The sequence below is a fragment of the Arvicola amphibius genome, chromosome 3, assembly GCF_903992535.2.
Source record: "Arvicola amphibius chromosome 3, mArvAmp1.2, whole genome shotgun sequence".
Taxonomy (NCBI): Eukaryota; Metazoa; Chordata; class Mammalia; order Rodentia; family Cricetidae; genus Arvicola; species Arvicola amphibius.
The window spans coordinates 115,884,003-115,904,564 of NC_052049.1; the positions used below are offsets into that span (position 1 = coordinate 115,884,003).

Here is a 20,562-nt window from a genome sequence, read left to right on the forward strand (position 1 = left end):
AGACATTAAAATTCTTAGACACATGTGCATCAATACAAACATGTATAGCTGTATGTGAAAGCAAGACTCCACTAATTACATGAACTGAGTTATTATGAGATATTTTTGTTGTTTTTACTTTTTTGTAATTTTTATGCCATGAGTATGTATAATTTTATAATTAATATGAAACAGTAAAGTATTCGTTTTTGAGGTATATTCTATTTGTTTGTTTATTTTTGAGACAGGGTCTCATTAGACTGGCCTTGGACTTTAGATCTTCTGGCCTCAGCCTCCCAAGTACTAGATTTCAGGCATGCGCCACCATGACACAGACCCCATCTCCCAGTACTGGGACCAAATACATGCTAGGCAAGTATTCCTCCACTGAGCAACATTGCTAGACTTCCACAAAACCTTTTCCCATTTGAGACAGGATCTCGCAAACTTAGGCTTGAAGCATCTGCTCTTCTTGGAGCCCAGGTCTCAGCTTTCTGAGTAACTAGGATTGAAGGTCTTCGTCACCAGCCTTGACTGAATGGTGCCCTTAAAATTAGTGGTAGGGAAGCTCGGGATTTCTAATATATGGGTTGAACAATAGATAATGCTGTAATTAAAACAAGAATACTTCTAGAGCTCTGGAATGTGGCGTCAATTGTCTTCTGACATGGATGGTATTTTCAGATTAACTGTGTTTGTATTAGCTGTTTCTTGGTGCACTTTTAATGTATCTTTGATGGTTTTCCACAGAGAAAAAGCATTGTGGCCAAAATAGATGTAACTTCGTAGCATGGCATTTAGTCCAGCAAATGCTTCCTCTCTCATTGCTTGTAAGTTGTACACAGTGTTTGGCCAGTGTAGCAAGTGATTACAAGTCTCTCAAAGTACTAGTAGTCTCATTAAAAACACCTGGAAATCCTTTGCTTGAAATTGATCACAAATTGGTAAACCATACATTTCTGTGTTGGCCATTCTCATGTGGCCATCTGAGCTAACATGAGCAACCACACCCATCACGATTCTGAAAGCTTGACTTTGCCTAGGCCATCAGGCATATTGGTGGCCACCAAGTCAATGTGGGATCAACAGTTCTTAGACTGCCCAGCCCCACCTGCAGGAGGGTGATGACCACACCCAGAGTAGAGATGCTGGGGAAGCAAGGTCAGTGACAGCAACACCAAAGCCTGGGATGAGCCTGGACCCACTGTAAGATGAGGTAGGAAGACCCAGAGCCAAGACTAGGTGAGGTAGTCAGCATGCATAGTTCTGGAGGTGGTCTTGGGAGGTTTGGTTCTGCAGTCTCTGCAGGCACCCCTCCTCGCTCACTTCCCTTGGGCTGTATTCAGCCATAGCAAGGCAGGCTCTTAACCCTTAACCCTGGTTTGTTCTGTTCTCTTGAAAGAAAATTAAAAAGTTACTTACATGGTCTTTTAAAAATAATAATAAAATAATTCAGTTTATCTTTCTTAATGCCTTTGGGCTATAGCATTTTGAAGACAAAAGTAGGACTCGAAAGAGGGTTCGTAGGTAACATAGGATCTAATTTAGATCCACAGAACCCACATAAAAAATGATGGGTGTAGTGTTGTGCGCTTGTAATCCTGATTCCAAACTGACAGGCAGAGCCAGACCTCTGGGGCTGGCTGGCTAGCCAGTCTAGCTTAGTCCATGGGACCTAGGCTAGTGAGAAGCCCTGTCTCGAGAAAAACAAAAGGTGGACAGTGCCTGAGATACCCAGAGCTGTCCTCCAGACTCTGCACACATGTGCTTGCACACTAACTCTCACATGCATGCACATACATGCACAGAGAGAATAAACCAACGAATAGAGCCTATGCATTTTGTTTATACCTGCCCCCAAACTAGGGCCCTTCCTACTTGAAATCTGGATGAAGTAAATGAACAGTGTAAATGAAGTTTCTCATTCTTCTTAGATTTATTTAATACTTGCCTCCAAAAAACTCAAATATGAGTTAGATCCCGGAAAAAAATATACAATGTAGTTAGAGCTTTAGTCATATAGCCTTAGCTCCCAGTGTCCTTAACAAGGGTCTCCAGAAGTAGTGTCGCACCCCAGGCCTTCTTCTCAACATCTCTTTATCATATGACCTCAAACTGAAACTATTGAAAGTCCAACAAGACTGGGTTCTGGAGTAGGTCAGGAAACAGAACAGGTACCACGGAGCATCATGGAGTTCTCTCTGACCTGCTCACGGCCTCTCATTGAGCCTTGTTTACCATGCTTTTCTTGTGGTTTGTGACAGATAAGAGCCGTATTGATTCCCAGCATCTGCTGGCAGTAACCTTTGAAAGGGCAGGCAATGCATCACCACAGAATTTTATCTATCAATATCGGAGTAATAGAAAGACAGGGATGACATCTAATCACAACAGTGCTGGCAGATCATAAATCTGAGCTGATACAGGACTAATAATGGGCAGTAGGAAAAAAGGGGGGACGTGGATTAACATCTGGATAAAGTCGGGGACAGGACAGGACATTCAGATGGAAAGGACAAGATTTGGCTGTAGGAGAAATACTAAATGGTGATGGTCATCCTCACAGAGGCCCGGAGATGGCCAGTCTTTACAGCCTTAGTCTTCTCATTCTATAAAGTTGCCTTGACAAATCTCTGGGGGATTATGCAGAGTTTGGGGAGATTGTGTGATATCAAAATGTGGTCCCTAGTTCAGCAACATCCTCATCACCTGAAAACTCTTTTCTTTTGGACTCCACTCCTCACCTGGGCTGAGACCCAGCAGAAAATTTCAAGGTAACCTTTGAGACAAACATAATGAGAAAACTCAGGAACCCAGCTGGTTCCTGGCATAGGTCTAGTCTTCAAAAATGTAGCATAGGCCCAGGCAGTGGTGGCGCATTCCTTTAATCCCAGCACTTGGAAGGCAAGAGCAGGCAGATCTCAGTGAGTTCAAGACCAGCCTAGTCCACAGAGTGAGTTCCAGGACAGCCAGGGCTACACAATGAAAGAAGCCCTGTCTCGAAAAACAACAACAAAAAACTAGCATAGAGTTGATGTTTTACTATTTCTGTACCATCAGTGGCCAATAATCTACTCTGTGTATGAGCCCCTCATTCCTCGGGCATTTTTTTATTCGCGAGGGAATCGTGCAATGGATGGAAAAATGAATGATGAAAGCAAGCATTTTTGACATATTAAACAATGTCATATATAATTAAATATACTGATTCCTAGGCTAGCAAGATGTTTCAGCAGGCAAAGGTGCTTTCTGTCAAATCTAATGACCTAAATTCAATCCCTAGGATCCTCAGGGTAGAAGGCAGATTCCTACTAGGTGTCTTCTGACCATGCTTGCACAAACTCCCTCTCTCTCTCTCTCTCTCTCTCTCTCTCTCTCTCTCTCTCTCTCTCTCTCTCTCTGTGTGTGTGTGTGTGTGTGTATGTGTGTGTGTGTGTGTGTGTCCATTACTTAATTAAAATATAACAAAAATAAATAAATATACTGATGGCTGCACTTCTCTGGCTGGTGTGGCTGGAGGAGGCTGGCATCCTGAAGGTTAAGTTCTGTGTGTGCTCTGGACATATTTAGTGCTTTTGACATGTCTGGAAGCTTCCAGCCTGGACAGTGAATAGTGCTGCAATTTAATAACATAAATGGAGTCTGTCTGATTCTGCAAAGAAACAGCCTTCCTTGGGGCCCACAATATATAGTTCCTTCTGCAGTTACACTCAGTATTTTTAATCATTTCATGTTTTTATTATAGTCCAAGTACAAGGTGCTACAAAGAGTCCCTGGTGCTGGCAGTCACTCAAAAATTGACAAATCTAAAAGGTGAATAGAACAGCAAGTAGCCCATTAGGGATTTTCTTTTTCTTTCCCTTCTTTTTCTTTATTTTTTTAAAAAACTTTTTTAAAAAAGAAAAGCTACCTTATAACATCGGAAGGGTTGATTTTGGCATCTTATCCATAGAAGTAGTCGTAATAAACTTCCCCCAATTGTTGTTGCTTTCTCTACAGAAATTATGGCTGTGCACAACTGTGAGGGGTTAACTGTTTCCGTGAAGCTCGTAATTCAGGCTCTAAATGTGACGAGCCTGACTGCCCAGAAACCTAACGACGTTTTTAAGAGACTGAAATTCGGAACATTATTCTCTCTGAAACGGCACTTTGGTAACCCAGCAGAAGCCTGCTCAGAGTGTGCTCCTGCTGTAGTGAAGGAATCTCGGCGTGCCAATGCTTTTATATATTAAAAAAAAAATGATGAAATCTCTTGTATAAGAACTGATTTGTTAAAGGAATGATGTGCAAGCCAATTGCAATTGCCAGCTGAAGGGAGTGGAAGCCAGAATCTAGGGCATGGCAGTGACCATGTTGCTGTTCCCTCAGCCCTCAAGTAAATTTAGGGAGGTAGCCTACCCAGTAAACTTAGGTAGGAGTTAAGGGTCTAGGTACAGAAGGTTTCAGAGTGATGGGACCTTCTGAAACTGAGATTCTTACTTTTGGGTGAATTCTTTGCTTTCAGAGGAAGTGTCATTTTCTTCAGCAGGCAGTTCCTAAGGATGCTATTAGCCTGCATCCGGGTGGCAAGGCACAGTTAGTCCAGCAGTTGAGAGAGAACGAGCCAGAGGTCCAGGATGGTCTGTGGGTGCTCATTAAGAGGCGGTGAACAAACAGTGAAACCATTGTTTATCTTTTCTTCCCCTGAGCATTCCACTGGGCTCTTTCCAGACCTGATTCTTTCTGTCTCCAGCCAAACACTCTTATTATTTCCCTTAAACTTCTGCTTATGCCATTACCTGTATTTTTGCCGCAAATTTTATCTGCTAGGCAGAGTGAAAAGGCCTACTGTAATGGGTGCTGTCACTTCTTTTTTTTCTTCTTCCCTCCAAATCATAGAGTTGGATTTCATCACTTATAACAAACCTCAGCAGCCTTCTTTTCAGTTTTCATTTGGGACCACTTGCTTTGTTTCCTGACGTCCTGGTTTTGTCTTCACTGGCTTAATACTCACAAGCACTGAACCGACAGGCAAACCAAATAAGCAAAAATTTAACTAGGGTACTGGAGCTTGTGAACTGACAAACCCCACTATGTGTGACAGCGCTGACTGGGAGTGGTTGGGTGTTTTGTTTTGTTTTGTTTTGTTTTGTTTTATTTTTCCAGCTAAGTGCACAGTAATCTATTTGCTCTGGCCACAGGCAGCTGCTTGGGGAGTGGAGTTTGTATTTGTGCAGTGTTGGTTGTGTGCAGTCAAAGGAAGGATGCTAGATTCTGGTGCCTCCTGACTTGGTGAATGGTCCGTACCAATTTATCTTCTGACACATCAGCTTTTAAACATGTCTCTTCCTGGAAACGGACCTCACTTGGTGGTGGAGATTTCTACCTCTCTCTGTCCAGTGACCTACTGAGATATGTCGGAGCCTAGAAACAAGTTGTCTATGTGCCCCTTCACTGAGTTTGCCCTGCTTTAAGCTGTTGGTTTCAGGGTTCTTGTGACACCTGTTTAAGAGAGGAACGATAGTGACAGCTACAGCATTCTAGACACAGGTCCTCAAATTCACATGGCCCACGAATTATCCTAGTCTTTTATCAAAATTCAGGTTCTGACTGATAGTTCTGGTATGAGTTTGGATTTATGAATGTTTTGCAATCACCCAGACATTATTAAAACTCCCGGTCAGCCACACAGAAGCCTTAAGACACAGGGAGCAGAGGAAGCAGACTGCCTCACTATATGTAGGTACAAACAGATGCTAAAGAAAACAGATTGCATCCTGTGACTCCATACCCCATAGCCATGACTATCTATAAGGGCAAAACCAGACTTAGGGGCTATTAAAGGGGGGGGCACGGAGTTGATGGGGTGGATCTAGGAGGAACAAAATAAATTGTATACATGTATGAAATTTTCAAAAAACTCAAACTATATTTAAAAACACATCTAAGCAGTGAGCACTAGAAGTGACGAGAAATGTGCGTCTTTTGTCCTCTGACTTCTTTTCATTTCAGTGTAGCTCTGGCTGGGCTGGAAGTCAGAGCTCCACCTGCCTCTGTCCCGGGTGCTGGTGTTAAAGGCGTGCACCACTGTGTCCGGCTTTTGGACTTCTTTTAAAGTTAGCCCTTGACCGATCTTTCCTTAAGGCCACTGAGCATTAATTGGTGTTGAGTGTGTGACTAATGACAATGGAGCTAAGGACCACTGAGCCCTTTTGCTGAAAGCTGACTGGTGGTAAAGCCCTGGTGCCCAGCCCCCATGGGTCTGTCTGTCACCTGCTTTCTCACAGTTGTCATTGCTCCCTCTTCTTGTCCCTGTCCTAGCTCTCAGCTCTCTGGCTGAGGTCTCATCCCAGTCTTCCTTCTTCCATCCCCCACCTCTCCTTGTAAAATTTGGCTTCCACAGTCCAGGGGTGGTTCTCTCACTCCCTGGATTCAGACCACTCTTGGGCTCTCTATTAATTACAAGATGAAATGTAAATTTCCTAGCCTGACATATGATGTCCTTCAGTATCTGGCCTATGACCTCTCTTGAAAGCATTCCTTGTCTCTTTCTTGGACACTGGCGCCTTCACAGTATTTCAACAAACCAGGGTCTTCTCAGACACTCCCTTCTCCCCTCCACCCCCACCGCCTGTCTGTAATGCATAGTCCACTCATGTGAGCCGGGGCTACAGTTCTCAGAGCACAGTGGTGATATACACTTATACGAGGCACAGGCTGGCACATATTAGCACACTGATATATGTGTGTATATGTGTGTGTAGACAGTCTGTGGTCTATCGAAGACAGTAAAGAAACATGCTTACTGCTTGCTTTTTAGCCTTATTTTTTTTAAAAAAAAAGCAAATTTCTATTGTAAATCATTTAAAAATCTAAAATTAAAATTATAGAAATACTTTAAAAGGTTTTAATTCAAAAATCTATGTGACATAAATATTTGAAGATGTTTTGACATTATATGGACTAGTTAATTTATAAAACTGAGAGTGTTCAAGGCGTATGAAGTCCTAACAGATTCTTTAGTAACCTTGTTCATGCTTGGTCATTACCTGAGTGCCTGCCATATGTGGTGACAATGTGTTCTATTTTAGAGATAGAAAAGTAAGAGGACACTAAAATATTTAAAATAATAGCATAGGTAAATAAAGTTTTTATTTGGGGATACACAGGAGTAAGGAGCTAAAAATAATTAACATTAAGTAATTTGGGATATACAACCACTCATGTTAAGCATGCCGCTATATCAATCCATAAATTTGCCTCAGATCTTCAAATGAGACTCCAGTGGTTCTCAACATAACCTAGCAATGGAGACATTTTCATGTCCTGTTTACATGTAGGGAAGCCTGAGTCCTAGAGAGCTGACACAACTGCCCGAGGTCTAGCTGATCCCGGCGGAACAGAAAAGCACCCTGAAAACAAGTGGAACAGTCGGCATAACAAGACTGACATGTACAAGTCCCCGTGTGCTGGGAGTCAGGTAACACAGGAGGTCAATCACAGGACCTATATAAAAACAGCTGGTCTCCATGTCAACAAGTTTGTCATCCCAGCCTATGGAGGCTGAGACATGCAACTTTCTGATGCTAGCCAGCCTTGCCAGCCTAGGGAACCCCACCCAGTGAGAGAACCTGCCTCAGAACCCAAGGGCGGCTTCCAAGGAGTAACACCCAAGGTTGACCTCTGGGCTACATGCACTCACCCATGAACACACCCACACACCTGCACAATAACCTCACCACCACACAAATGAAAAGCTTGTGGCCGCACCTAAACCTGCAGGATGGATGGGAATTCCTCCAGGGTCAGCTTTTCTGCTTGTATGAATAGATCAGTGATAGGGGTTTGATTCAGTGATAAAATAAGAAACTACTGTCAATAGCCAACTAGTGTCAGACACCAATTATGTATTGATTTGCTTCTACATTCAAGGGTGTATTTTTACCTAAGAATATCTATTAGTGTCAGAGTATAATTGTCAAGCTAAATCATATATTATTATTAAATTTTGTCTGTGCTCTTTTCTTTCCTCCAATGTCATATGAAGGGGGGAATTACACCCCCGCATGCCACAGGAGAACAGCACTTAGTGAAGGTTACATTTCTGGAGACCTCAGACATCCCAGACACACCCAGGAACTCATTAGTAAGCAGGAAAGGTCTCAGAGCCTGGTAGCTTTCTCCCAAGCTCGTGCACTTAGTAAGAAAGGAGGAAATTATGTGTGAAAAGTGACAGCCAGCACTGGCCAGAAACAGCAGAGGACACAGACGAGCCTAACAGGCTACGGTGAGTTAGAGAGGGCTCAGCCATTCCTGCTTATTTCTGTAGTTCATGACGTCCTTTCTGTATTGAAGAATGGGACAAAGACAGGAGCCGATTTGCAAGTGTGGTGGAGCTTTTGCTTCATTTTATTTAGCTTTAGTTTTGGCACTTAGAAAGACCTGATTATGCCTTCTAACTTTTGTCCACCATGCCCCCTTAGTGTGTCTGGTATCTGTGATGTTGATTGTGAAGATGTGTTGCATTGCCAACTTAGTGTGATCTACCTGGGAAAATGGGAATTGCTCTCTGGACTTACTATGGGCGTATACAGAAATAGAGGGAGCCTAGAGAGTAAACCTGTTTTGAATGTTGTACCTTGAGTCTAATTCTAAGATCATCCCTCTACCTACACCTGCTGCTCTCCTTGTATTTTTCATATATGCAGGTTAGTTTGTAGTTAGGCATAAATGTTTTTCAGTGAAGATGTTTAAACTTGCTCTCTGCTCTCCAGAAAATTTTATAGTACCATGAGGTGACGATGAGCATTAGTGGTCAGCTTGACAAAATCAAGACTCACTTGCGGGCATGCGTAGGAGGGAATTTCTTGGTTATATGCATTGCTGTGGGAAGGAAGACCCATCTTAACAGTGGGCAGGACCGTTCCCTGTATAGGGGATCCTTAACTGTTTCACTTGAGAAAGCACAAACACTGACCTGTGCTCATCCCTCTGTTTCCCGACTGTGGGTGCCTTGTGAGCAGCTGTGTCAGGCTCCTGTGACTTGATGTCCTTCCCGTAGAGGACTGGCTGACCTTGACCCGTGAGGCACAGTAGGCCCTTTGTCCTTTAAGTTACTTCAGAATGATCTATAATCATAACAGGAAAAGAAATTAAGACAGATGAATAACATCTAAACTCTTAAAATAAAAAGTCTAACAATTTTAAAGAGGTTAAAAACGTCTTAGTTATATAGACAGAGGTCAGGAGGTGACGCTGACCATGAAGAGATTTGAGGATCTATAGTTCTTTATTTAGCCTTTTCAGAATCGAGTTTTTTATAGCGCGCACACACTCATGCTCACACATGCATTTCTTCACCCACGTCTCCTTATAACCCTGTTAGAGAGATATCATTTCCCAATTTAAAAGTGTAGGAAAATTCAGAATTACAGCTTTCCATCCCCAGGAAGCTTTGAACCACAGCAAGGACCCCTGTTTTCCTAGGCTAATGCTCCTCTCCTGTCTCCTCTGCTGCCCCCTACTCCTGGAAAACAAGTCATGAGTAATGAATGCCCTTATCACTTATCTCTAATTTCAGTGATGATTAATCAGCAGCCCACACTTGGATGATACTAATCAAGTTATTTGTATAATGGCACCAATTTGGATCGTTACTGTGCATATCTGCCTGACATGGGCTTGGCACCGGGCAATCAGCAAGCATGAGAGTGGAATCTGGAAGGAAGCTCCTTGGGCCACTGCCTCTCTCCTTTACCATCTCATCATCAGACTGGTTAGCAGGGCTCCCCGAGTTCAGTGTGTTTCTCCCAGAGGTTTCAAGGACACACCCCGCCCACCACTTGCTTTCTGACTGACGGATGATACAGTGAATAGCTCACCAATAAGGGCCAATTTTCCAGCTAAGACACTGTTGTTTCATATAATAGTCCAAAGCTGCTTGGCTTCCTGGTAGGAGATGTAAGTTGAATGTTGCAGCATTATTCAGCATGATGATTATCATGGATTTACAGCTGTTTTTTGAAGAAACCACATTACACACACTTGGGACAGACACTCTCTAGAATAAGAATGTGAAACATCTCTCCCTTTCTGTCTCCCGACTTTCTGTGTCTGTAGTAATGTCGTTTGAAGCTAGCATTCACCTGCAGTCTATATCTGACGTGCTCCAACTGATAGCCCTACGTGCTTGTCCTGTCGGTTCTAAGCTTCAAACCTGGAAGGTTTTCAGTGGCTTTTGTTGGCAGGAAGAAATGAACAAAGAGCTGTAGATAGAGACGGCCATTACAGTCCATGTTTGGTCACATAAACTGTTGATACTAATGAATGCCCTTGAAGCAGGTACTGTAATTGCCTGAAGCTGGAGCTAAGTGCTGAGCCTGGGTCAGTCTGCAGAACAGACGTCTCCTCCCTAAATACTAAAGACCTGATTTGTGGGCTCTGGTTGTGGAGCTGATTTTATCAGTATTGCATATTGGAGCATGCCTATTGCTGATAGATGGGTTGCTTGGCTTCGGATTCCTTTCTGTGCTGGGAATGTTGTTTGATTTTATTCCTAAGTCATAAATGAGATGCTGTAGAGGCTTCCATTAGTTCCCTCTGTTCTTTTACATCATAAAATGTAATGCCCTTTCAGCTACTTCACTGATACAGTGGGGTTGTTAGTGCAGCGGAGCTAGGGTTAAACAGAAAGGATCAGATCAATCATTTCTCAGTTGTCTTGTGTGCATACAGGGTACAATCAGAAGACAAAAAAAAAAAAAAACAATGTGAGCATATAGTAAGGTTTAAATGAGACAATATAAAATAAAACATAATACCTCACACATTGAAAACACTCTTAAAAATTAGCTTTGGTTTTCATGCATATGACCTGAACAATGGTCCCTCAAGATAATAGTGGTAGTTTTCTTGATGCTAAAAATTTAACAGTAGCAAGCACTTTAGAAAAATTTGGTTTTCTTGCCTCTAGACATAAAGAATAGCAGCCACTTCCCTTTTCTTCTGTAAATGTATAGTTCCTGGTTGTAACTTTGTGATTTAAAATATCTTACACTAATCGCTAATCTTTTAACCCCATAGGAGCAAACAAAAAGCGGGGGGGGGGGACCTCAGCTTTTAGTGAGTTGAAGCAAAAAGTGACCTAAGTTCAACCATCAATCATCATACCTTTTATCAGATGGGAAATGATATTGAGTTTGTTAAAAAGCAGGGGGAAGGCCTGTGCTATCTCCATTGAGACTGAAGGCTGGCACTCTACAGATATTCAGTTTGGAGAATTTTGTTGAGGCATAACTGGTAAGGACAAGTGCTGAGTGGTACCCATCTCTGCTGTACTTACTGCTTAGGGGGACTAGAAAGGCATGTTTCAGTCCCACTGACTACAGTAGGCAGCTGTGCCATGGTCTTTGTACTTTTTATTTCCTTAGGAAAATTTAACATTGTATTTTTGTTGTAGCCCAGCCATGGTTACTGTGGTGTATATACTAAGTAGTTGGCTGCAAAGTTCTTTTCTGGGTAAGATGAAATCCATACAGGAACAGCAAAATATAATGCTTTTGCTTTTGGGTGGTTGTCAAGTGCTTTAACAAGTAATTTGAATCTCAATCATATAAACCCTTCATTTCCGTTGTGGATAGCTGTGGTTTTAGAAATGGAGACAGTTCTGTTGCCTGAATTAAACCAGCCCTTTCCTGTCATCTCAGACTTCAGCTAATCTGGGGGCCCAAGGTACCACCCGGAATAGGATGTGCTTCTTCCACTCTCCGCTGCTAGCTATACAGTCAACCCCTGTTTTTGTATACAATTTTCTCCACCGTGGACCCACGCTTGTGGACTGCAGGGGCATGGACGACAGCCCCCTCTCACTCTGCAGAGCCATCACTGAACAGTCCCAGGGAATGGAATATGTCTTATTATCAGCTCATTAGCAAAGTGGCTGACACAGAAGATCAACAGTTGGCCTTCAGCACAGCTCCATTTTGTCTGGGAGAAGTGTAATGCGTTTTGAAATGCTGGCGTAGCAGCCAGCCTTGAGTTGGACTGAAGCAGAACCATCTAACCCTGTCCTTTCTTCTTTTGCCATAAATGCGCATCGCAGAATCGAGCCCATTGAGTAGAAATCACTTGCTCTGCCAACACAATTAGTTTTATAAGAAGCCGCTGTCTTCAGATTGTTCTTCTCCAAAGTCCAAGTTGGATGACTGCAGTTATTTTTTAATTAATATTTTTAAGAGCCACCCTCCTTCTCCCAAGAGCCTCTAAGCAGATTTAACAGGCTTAAAAGGCCTCTTTCACAAGGTGACTTCAATGCCATCTCCCAATCCTTTTGAGGACTCTTTTTTGTTGTTGTTTTCTATCTAAAGCCTGCCCAGTGTGTGTGTGTGTGTGTGTGTGTGTGTGTGTGTGTGTGTGTGTGTGTATGTGTGTAGGGGAAGTTCTTCATGGTTAGGCAATATGTTATCTTGTGGCTAAAGGACAAGACTCTGCTATCCAGCCAGGAGAGTAAATAAAAGGAGGTGGGGGAGTCTGGGTCCCTCCCCTTTCAGCATGAACAGCCGCAGGATTCAGCAATAATTCCTAATCTTTATGGTTTATTCTTTATATTCTTGTTTCTTTTGTTGCTGTCAGTTTCTTTAGTGCTTTCATTTTAATTGAAAAGCTAATTCAGACCTTCGGGTTTCATGGCTGGTACCACTCCTGAGACACACATTCAATGTGGTGGCTCACACCTCCTCCTTTTAGGGATCAGACAACCTTAAACGTCATAATGGGCCTGGCCTTTTTAGTGGTGTAGGCCCTGATTAAAAAGTTATTGAACTTGGGGTCTTTCAAAGGGATGGATGCTAATGTGATGGTCGAAATTGAAACAGCACAGACACACATACTCTGTGACTACCTTCTTTGTCACCATCTTCCTTGAAAAGAGTCTTCATGTGTCTAATCAATGCTTCCTTTCACAAAAGAGATACCCATTCCATGTAAATGCAAGTTGTACTGTACTTGACCTCAGTTCTTCAGCCTCCGTGCTGAAAACCAATAGACAAAATGGTAAAAATAGCCCGGTGCTTATTCGTCTTTAAAGTTGAGATTCCGGTCACCTTTAGTTTGGCATGGTATAAGGATCATTCCCCTGGGAGGGGAAGGCAGAAATAACTCGTCTTGCAGCTGAGATGAAAGAGTTTCATGGGGACAAGGAAAACTTTACATAATTCCTTACAGTAACTTTTCTCCTATTTTAAAGCCGGACAGACTACTTTGCAGTGTGTAAGGTCAGGGTAGAATTATCAAAAATCTCTTCAGTCTGGAAGATGTGTTGGCCTTAGATCTATCAAAAACCCCAGTGCAAGGGCTGTGAAGGAGAGATCTTGCTGTGCTGTTTCATAGCTGCCGCCACCCCAAGGAACTTCAAAATACAAGGGAGACAGGGAGAAGCGGGATTTGCAGAATCAAGCCTTTGTGCCTGCCCCTTGGTTTTAGCTTATATTCATGGAGACCTGAGCTGCATGTGTCGTAGCAAGCCACCTCCTGGAGCGTCTGCATCCTCGGCCATGCTCCCTGTCCTTGCATTTTGGAGTTAAAGGTGAAATTCCATCCTTAACCCCCTTTTGGTTGTCTGAGTTGTGATTAATGAACTAGACGTGATTCCCTGCAGACCTTTCAGAGAGTGGATGAAGGATGGAATTTCAACCTTTAAAACAAACAAACAAAGGACCACGCCTTCTGCTTAATACAGCTTTTAAAATTAATGTCCATTTTGGATGCCAAGAAAACAAAGGGAATTTCTCAAAAGTGTGTGCAGCTTGCCACAACAGGCCTTAATTGGTGTCAAGGAGATGTTAGGATGAATGAGGAAATGCCCATTTAGCTGATAAGACTGAAAAGTGGGACCTTGTTATGAGCTGTCATCTCAGCATGTATTTAAACTATAGCAAAACTGAAACATATTTGCCATATAGATCATAATGACTCCAAAGGAGCCATTATGCTCTATTATGTAATTACATAATCAAAGCATGCATAGTAATCAGCTTTTGGAATTCAATGCTAATCAAACATACCTATACTATGTGTTTAAGCTAAAATAGAGAGCGTTAATTTGCCATTAGTCAACTAAACAAGAATGTGTATACAGAATATTCATGAATAGCTTAATGTTGTGTCAGATATTTTTTGTTTTGTATTCAGGGGAAATCAACAATTTTAATTGAAGAAAAACTAGCACCAAGGAAGATTCCTCTTTATCTTGCCGTTCAGAAATTTGCCTCACCTTTTACTGATTATAAAGGAGATTAAGGATAAATTCAATCTTTTTCCCTTCTATAAGCTCAAGTGACACAACAGAAATTTTAGAGCAGTGGATACTTAGGACTGTCTGGCCACCTCTATGCATAAGACACAGCCTTAGAAATGCAACCTAAAACCATGGCAAAGCCTTCAGAACAGCAGCAAAAAGTAGGCATTTATCGTTTTTATAATTAGAACAAAATCATTGCATGTCATTTAGAAACAGGGGAGAGGAGGCCCTTCTTGGGGACTCCGTCAGACATATGTTCTGTCCCTGTGGTTTGTGACACATCTCTGCCCAGGGCAGGTCTGTCAGGAAGAGTTGTTCTTGGAAGTTTCTTTAGTTTGTCTGGGTAAAGAAGTTGACACAATGTTTGGGTTAGTGTCAGAGATCTTTGTCCACTCAGTTACTGTTTGTCTGTAAGCTCACGTCTGTGTGGCTTGTGGTCATAAATGTTTTGACCATTAAGAAGATGAAGCTGGTCAACATTCCAATTTTCTTTTTTGGGACAGAAAAACATGGATGTGGATCAAAGAGGTTAACAGAAGCCTTGTGAGTCATAGACAGATTGATTGCTTTTGATTTTAAATAAATATTCAAGCATTCATGAAGCTTGGGATATTGCCTCCCTTAAAAATAAAAACATTGTATTTGTTTTGAAGAGGTCATCCCCTTAACCTTTAATCCCCAGTTGATGGAACTCTCTTTTGGGGACATGGCTTTCACTGTCTCTCACCAATATGTGGCTGACTCAAAATGCTACTGTCATGTTTAAATGGGACTGAATTCTTTCATCAAAAGCCTTCGTGGCTTGAACTTCAAATAATTTATTTTCAAATTACTTTTACTGTAATTCTTATTAATTCAAATAGGTTTCTGATTTGATATAAAACTCTGTAAATGTAGGGAACAGTTTAATGAATTGAAAGATAGGATTGAGTCTTTTAAAGGAAATGTACAAAATATGCTGACAATAATTGCTTAGATAGAAATCAAATCTTAATGGCTTTGTTAATGATTTGTAGCACACACTGTGTTTACGTTGACTTGAGGGAACATATGCAGTTAGAAAGATTTCTCCCTTTGCGTTTCAACAGAATCTTAATTTTTTGTTTCCTTTTCTGAGACATACTCATCTCTGTTCTGGCTCTGGGAAATTTTAGCTAGAACTGCAGTGTTCCGTTTGTCGTAATGATCACACTCGGTCAAGATGGACTCTCTCCTTCTGCACTGGGCACTTCTTTAACAGGTAGTAAAGATAGGATACAATAGAAGTGAGCAGAAGTGGTAAGTCAGGTCACTCACGGCTCCCATAGCAGTCAAGAATAAGCTTTCCAAACGCATGCAGGTGTTTTGCTCCTTTGAAAGTTTCAAACTTTGATGCCTCTCGGAGAATAGGAATGTATAACCTCAAGTCTTTGATTGCTGTAAACCTTCCAGATCTAGCCTTGGGGAGATGGTGGGAAAGAGCGCTTGCTGGTCAGCATGAGGACCTGAGTCTGAATCCTCCTAACCCACATAAGAACTGGGTGTGGCTGCTTGTGCCTATAACTGGGGGGCTAGGGAGATATAAGCAGTCCTGAGGCTCACTAGACCACCAGCCTAGCAAAAACATGGTGAGCTCCAGGTACAGTAGGAACCCCGAATCACCCGTCATCCTTCTTTGGCCTCCCCACACCTGCTGCACTGGCTCAAAGTCCTGCACACAAGTACATGCATACGTGCACACAAGTACATGCATACGTGTGCACAGAATTTAAGAAATACTTTCAGGGACTGTAGTAGGAGCTTTTAAGTCCCTGAGTTCATCATCATCAGGGTGAGTTTTCTTTTAACCATCCACATTGGGGGCTTGGGTGTCTCCTTGTTTAGACAGTAACCCTGCCAAATTAATATTAAGGGGGCAGTTTTTCCTAGAGCAGGGATGGGGACAGAGTTTCTCTAATATGATGTAATTGCTGAGGGAGAAGGCCAGGGGACTTCAGTGTTGCTTCTTTGTGCAAACCACCCTCCCAGTTAAGTGTCCTGGTGCCCCTCTGTGTGTGTGGGTAGGTGGGAGTTTCCAGAGCCACCATAGCATTCGCTGAAATCTGTTTCAACTGTGACTTATCCTTTTGTTATGTGCCTGACAGGGAAGACGCCCCCAGTTTTTTTGTTTTATTGTTTTAAGTGTTTTATTTGTTAACAGCCGGACAGCAAGGGCGAGAGCTCTGGGCATTGGCAAATGCCCACTGTGCCCTGGTAATAAAGGCTTTCTCTGGGGGCAGACTGTGCTGAGTGCTGAAGGAGGAGGCAGTAGTAAACAGGTATTTTGCATTCAGGAAGGCCTCTCTCTCATCTTGAAGTGTGTAATTGTGTTCAGGATAAATTACGGGAATAAAAAAAATTCACAAGTTGCTCATAAGGAAATAACCCTCTTTCAAAACAAGTAAAATGTTCAAGGCAGAGCCAGAGGGACCTTAGCAACCAGTCCTGAGATGTTGGCTGGTAAGCAGGGCAGTAGGGAGGGAGTTGTCTTCCAGAAGCAGGTTCTAACACCCCTCAGCTCAGCCACTTCGCTGAATCACACCAGGCAACTTTCCAAACCAGGCACTGCAGTTCAATCTTTATGGTAGAAATACTGAAAACACCAGAAGTCTGGGAAGGGGGAAGCAGCTAGCGCCCCGCCCTGCACTGGGAACACCTCAGTTCTTTTTCCTATTTCTCACTTCCACCTCTGGCTTTGAGATCCTGTCACTTGTCACTTCTGTAAGGATGGATATGTTGCTGATTAAATGGACAGGGATGGAGTCTAGCATTTTGTACAATGCCACCTAAAGGGGGTATTTAAGAAAATGATGTTTAGAAAAGTCTCTGAGCAATTATATTAATTGCCAACCACTAAAAAAGAACTTATATCCCAACACCAGCCCTATCAAGCTGCTATAAGGGTCACTGGTAGTCATCAAAGGAAGTTTTACCTTTTGTAAACAATAAGCTTTCTTGTCGTTGTAACTGCCCAAGAAGTGTCTGGTTTAATGGAGGATGCTTGCTCATGAATGAAGGGCTCTCTTTGGTTCAGGTCTTTGTTTTTAGGAATTACAGAGCAACTCTGAAAGTTAGCCAGGTGTGGTGGGGCATATTTATAATCCCAGCACCCATAAGTATAAAGGAGGAAAATTGCCATAAATTTGAGGATAGCCGGTGCTACGTATCTTGTAGCAGACCATTCAAGGGCACACAGCAAGACTCTTTATGGAAGAACAAACTGCAGGGCTATCATGATGAGGTGCCTACTGCCAAGCCTGAGCAATTTGATCCCTGGAACCCACATGGTGGAAGGAAATAACTGGCTTCAGAAAGTCCTCTGACTTCCACATGCACACAAGAATAAGTAAGTAGAACTATGTGAAGAAAAATAGACAACAAAAACCCTGAAAGTTACAGGAAGCACCCCTCTAACATAACAACTTCTGGTCTAAATTAAAATTCAGTTTGATTCTGTCTCCCAAACTTCATCCAAATACACCAATTAGCGGCCGAAAATGTCTACACATGCCAGCCACTGCTCCACCCTTGAAATAAATTACCTGGCTGTTAACAGCTTCATTTAATGGCTAGATATTTGTACCTGTTTGATTTCTTTTCCCCCAGAACACATACTGTTCCTGCCTTGACAGTATGTCAGCTAATTGAGTTTTAGAAAACTCTGAAGGGTTTTAAAATGCATTCTTTAAGGAAGATACCAAAGTTTCGTGTTCCTCTCCTGTTACACATGAGATTGCATTTTGTGACAACCTAATTGTCTCAACATTCATTTCAAGAGGGAAATTTATCAAGTCACAGTGTGTACTCTTCCTGTTGGAAGACATATTGGAGGATGTGAGCAGCAATCATTTTTACATAAAGGCTTCAGGCAGTAGAGTGTACTGACACACATACTGTATTTTCCTTGCTGTCACTCAAGTCCTTTGCCTCAAATAAATAGGTCATTATTATCCCATTGCAGCCATCTATGGTGCCTCAAAGTATGGGGCTCTGTTTAATATGACTGCCATCCAGCTGACCTGTATAATTTATTGGTGATTTTTTTTTTTAAAAAAAGGACATTCTTGGGTCACCACCATCAGCCAAAGCACTATGATGTCTTTCAGCCAAATATTTCATTATCACATAATTTCCTGTATTGGTACTACAACCATATTAGAAGTTGACATTTTTTTTCTTAGACACTGGATGTTGGCCTTAATAATTAAAAAATAATAACTCCATGATGTTGACAGCATCACCATGGGTTTGCAGAGCAGCACAGCTAAGGCAAGAAGTTTACCTGAGTGACTTGACAAATGGACCGGTCATATAGTACCCCATTTTAAGTAGTAAGTAGGAATGTATAGATTGTGTTATAAAAAGGAAACAGAAACAAAAACAAAACATCTTTGATTTTGTCACTACCTTTGTTCTTAAAAATCCAAAACCATGCTTCACTCATCTTGGCTCCCAACCGGCAACACAAAGGCTACTAGAGTTAAAGTAGCCTCCTCTCACAATATACTGCAGTGCCGGGGAACTTCCATGAAGAACTAAAATTAAAGCCAATCATTATTCCACAGGAACCGTCTTATTAGAACAGGGCGGAATTAGAGGCAGCTTTAAGTCTCAGGAGCTTTAGTTAATATCCAAAGGAACTGGTGCCCCTCAGCAGGCAGCCTCTGCACATGTAGAAGAAATCCCTACCTGTCCCAAGAAGATCCTGTTTAGTAGTCCACCCCCTAAAGACAATCCCCTGTCTTTAGCATCGTTTTACCCTCTCATTACTCGGTGTCATTTTTCCTTAATTTCCATGCCTGACTAAGTTATCCATGCAAACATATAGTGTCCTGTTCACACTTACCCAGGGCCAGCACGTCCACCTTGAAAAGCTGGCCTGGTTGGCAGGAATTCCCGTCACCACAGTCTTGGCTCATATCTGGGAATAACCCTCCAAGCTTCCTCCAGTTCAGTCTCACTCCATCCAGCCACACAGGCCTGTGTCCTCACAGCAGGCTTAGTTTCCAGGGTCATGGAGCGCAAGGTCAAGTTTCATTTGAGTTTGCTCTACAAGCATCAGACATTTTGTTTATCTGTAGCTCTAATAATTTTCCCACTTATTCTTCTAGTTTCCCCTCCTCTCTTCTAATCCTCTACCAGGGGCCAGTCTATTTCTAGGCTGATTTGGCTTTAAGGCATCTTAGACACCCCATCACACTTTCCCACTGTGTCCTGCCAAGAAAGGATCCTTCAGAAGAAGTGTGATAGCAGGTGGAAATCCTCCACTTATTCTAATTGTACCTCTATGTATGCTGCCTCCAGCTTTGTATTCTTTAAAAGAGCATTTATCTTTGACCTTTGCTTCTTGATGTGACAACATTTCTTCAAGGACTGAAGAAGACACCCTAAGCCGATACATGGCCGGCTACACAGAGAGTCCCTGCAGAGCAGGAACCCTGAGCTGGTATTCTTACTGTATTTGCTGCTCCCACACATGATAATGGCTTACTAAGTGTGGGGATTTGTGGTCTAGAGAATGATGAGGGCGATGATGGTGGTGGTGATGATGGTGGTGGTGATGGTGATGATGGTGGTGGTGATGATGGTAGTGGTGGTGATGGTGGTGACTGTGGTGATGATGGTGGTGATGGTGATGATGGTGGTGGTGATGATGGTGATGGTGGTGATGATGGTGATGATGGTGGTGGTGATGATGGTGGTGGTGATGGTGATGATGGTGGTGGTGATGGTGGTGGTGGTGATGATGGTGGTGACTGTGGTGGTATGATGATGACCATAATGATGATGTGATGGAGATAGTAACAGTGACGATAGGAGTAGCAGCTACTATCTGTTTAGTTTGAGAAGCCAGACGTGGTGCGAAGTGCTTTGTGTTTATAACAACTCTTTGGGATAGCTTTTAATTACTGTCCCCATTTTGTAGATGGGAAACTGGCTCGGGTATGGTAGATAAATTTCCTGATGTAAGAACAGTCTGTCTTTGCCCTTCTGGACTGACTGTTACATCTGCCGCCTGTAAACACATTTTTTGTTTGGGAAATTGACATAGGTGTGTCTTGTATACATCTCAGCTCCCTAAAGGCTGGGACAGCGTCCCAGACTTCCCTGCCTCCTGTTATGGCAACCACAGAATCGAACACTTCACAGTTCCTTATCTTCTGCTTCTAAATTGAACTTCCACCTTGTGCTGTGGGTCTTTTCACACATTTGGGAGATGCTCTGGCTCCTGGAACAAATCTTGTTGCTGCAAACTAGTGCAGCTCTAAAGCTAAGCCTTGTATCAGTGG

At 42.5% G+C, this 20,562-nt stretch overlaps 1 protein-coding gene across 5 annotated transcripts in view; it reads left to right on the forward strand.

Annotated features, from left to right (window-relative positions):
• Nucleotides 1-20,562, forward strand: part of Cadm1 (cell adhesion molecule 1) — a 328,628-nt gene that overhangs the window by 242,423 nt on the left and 65,643 nt on the right. The window lies entirely within an intron of this gene.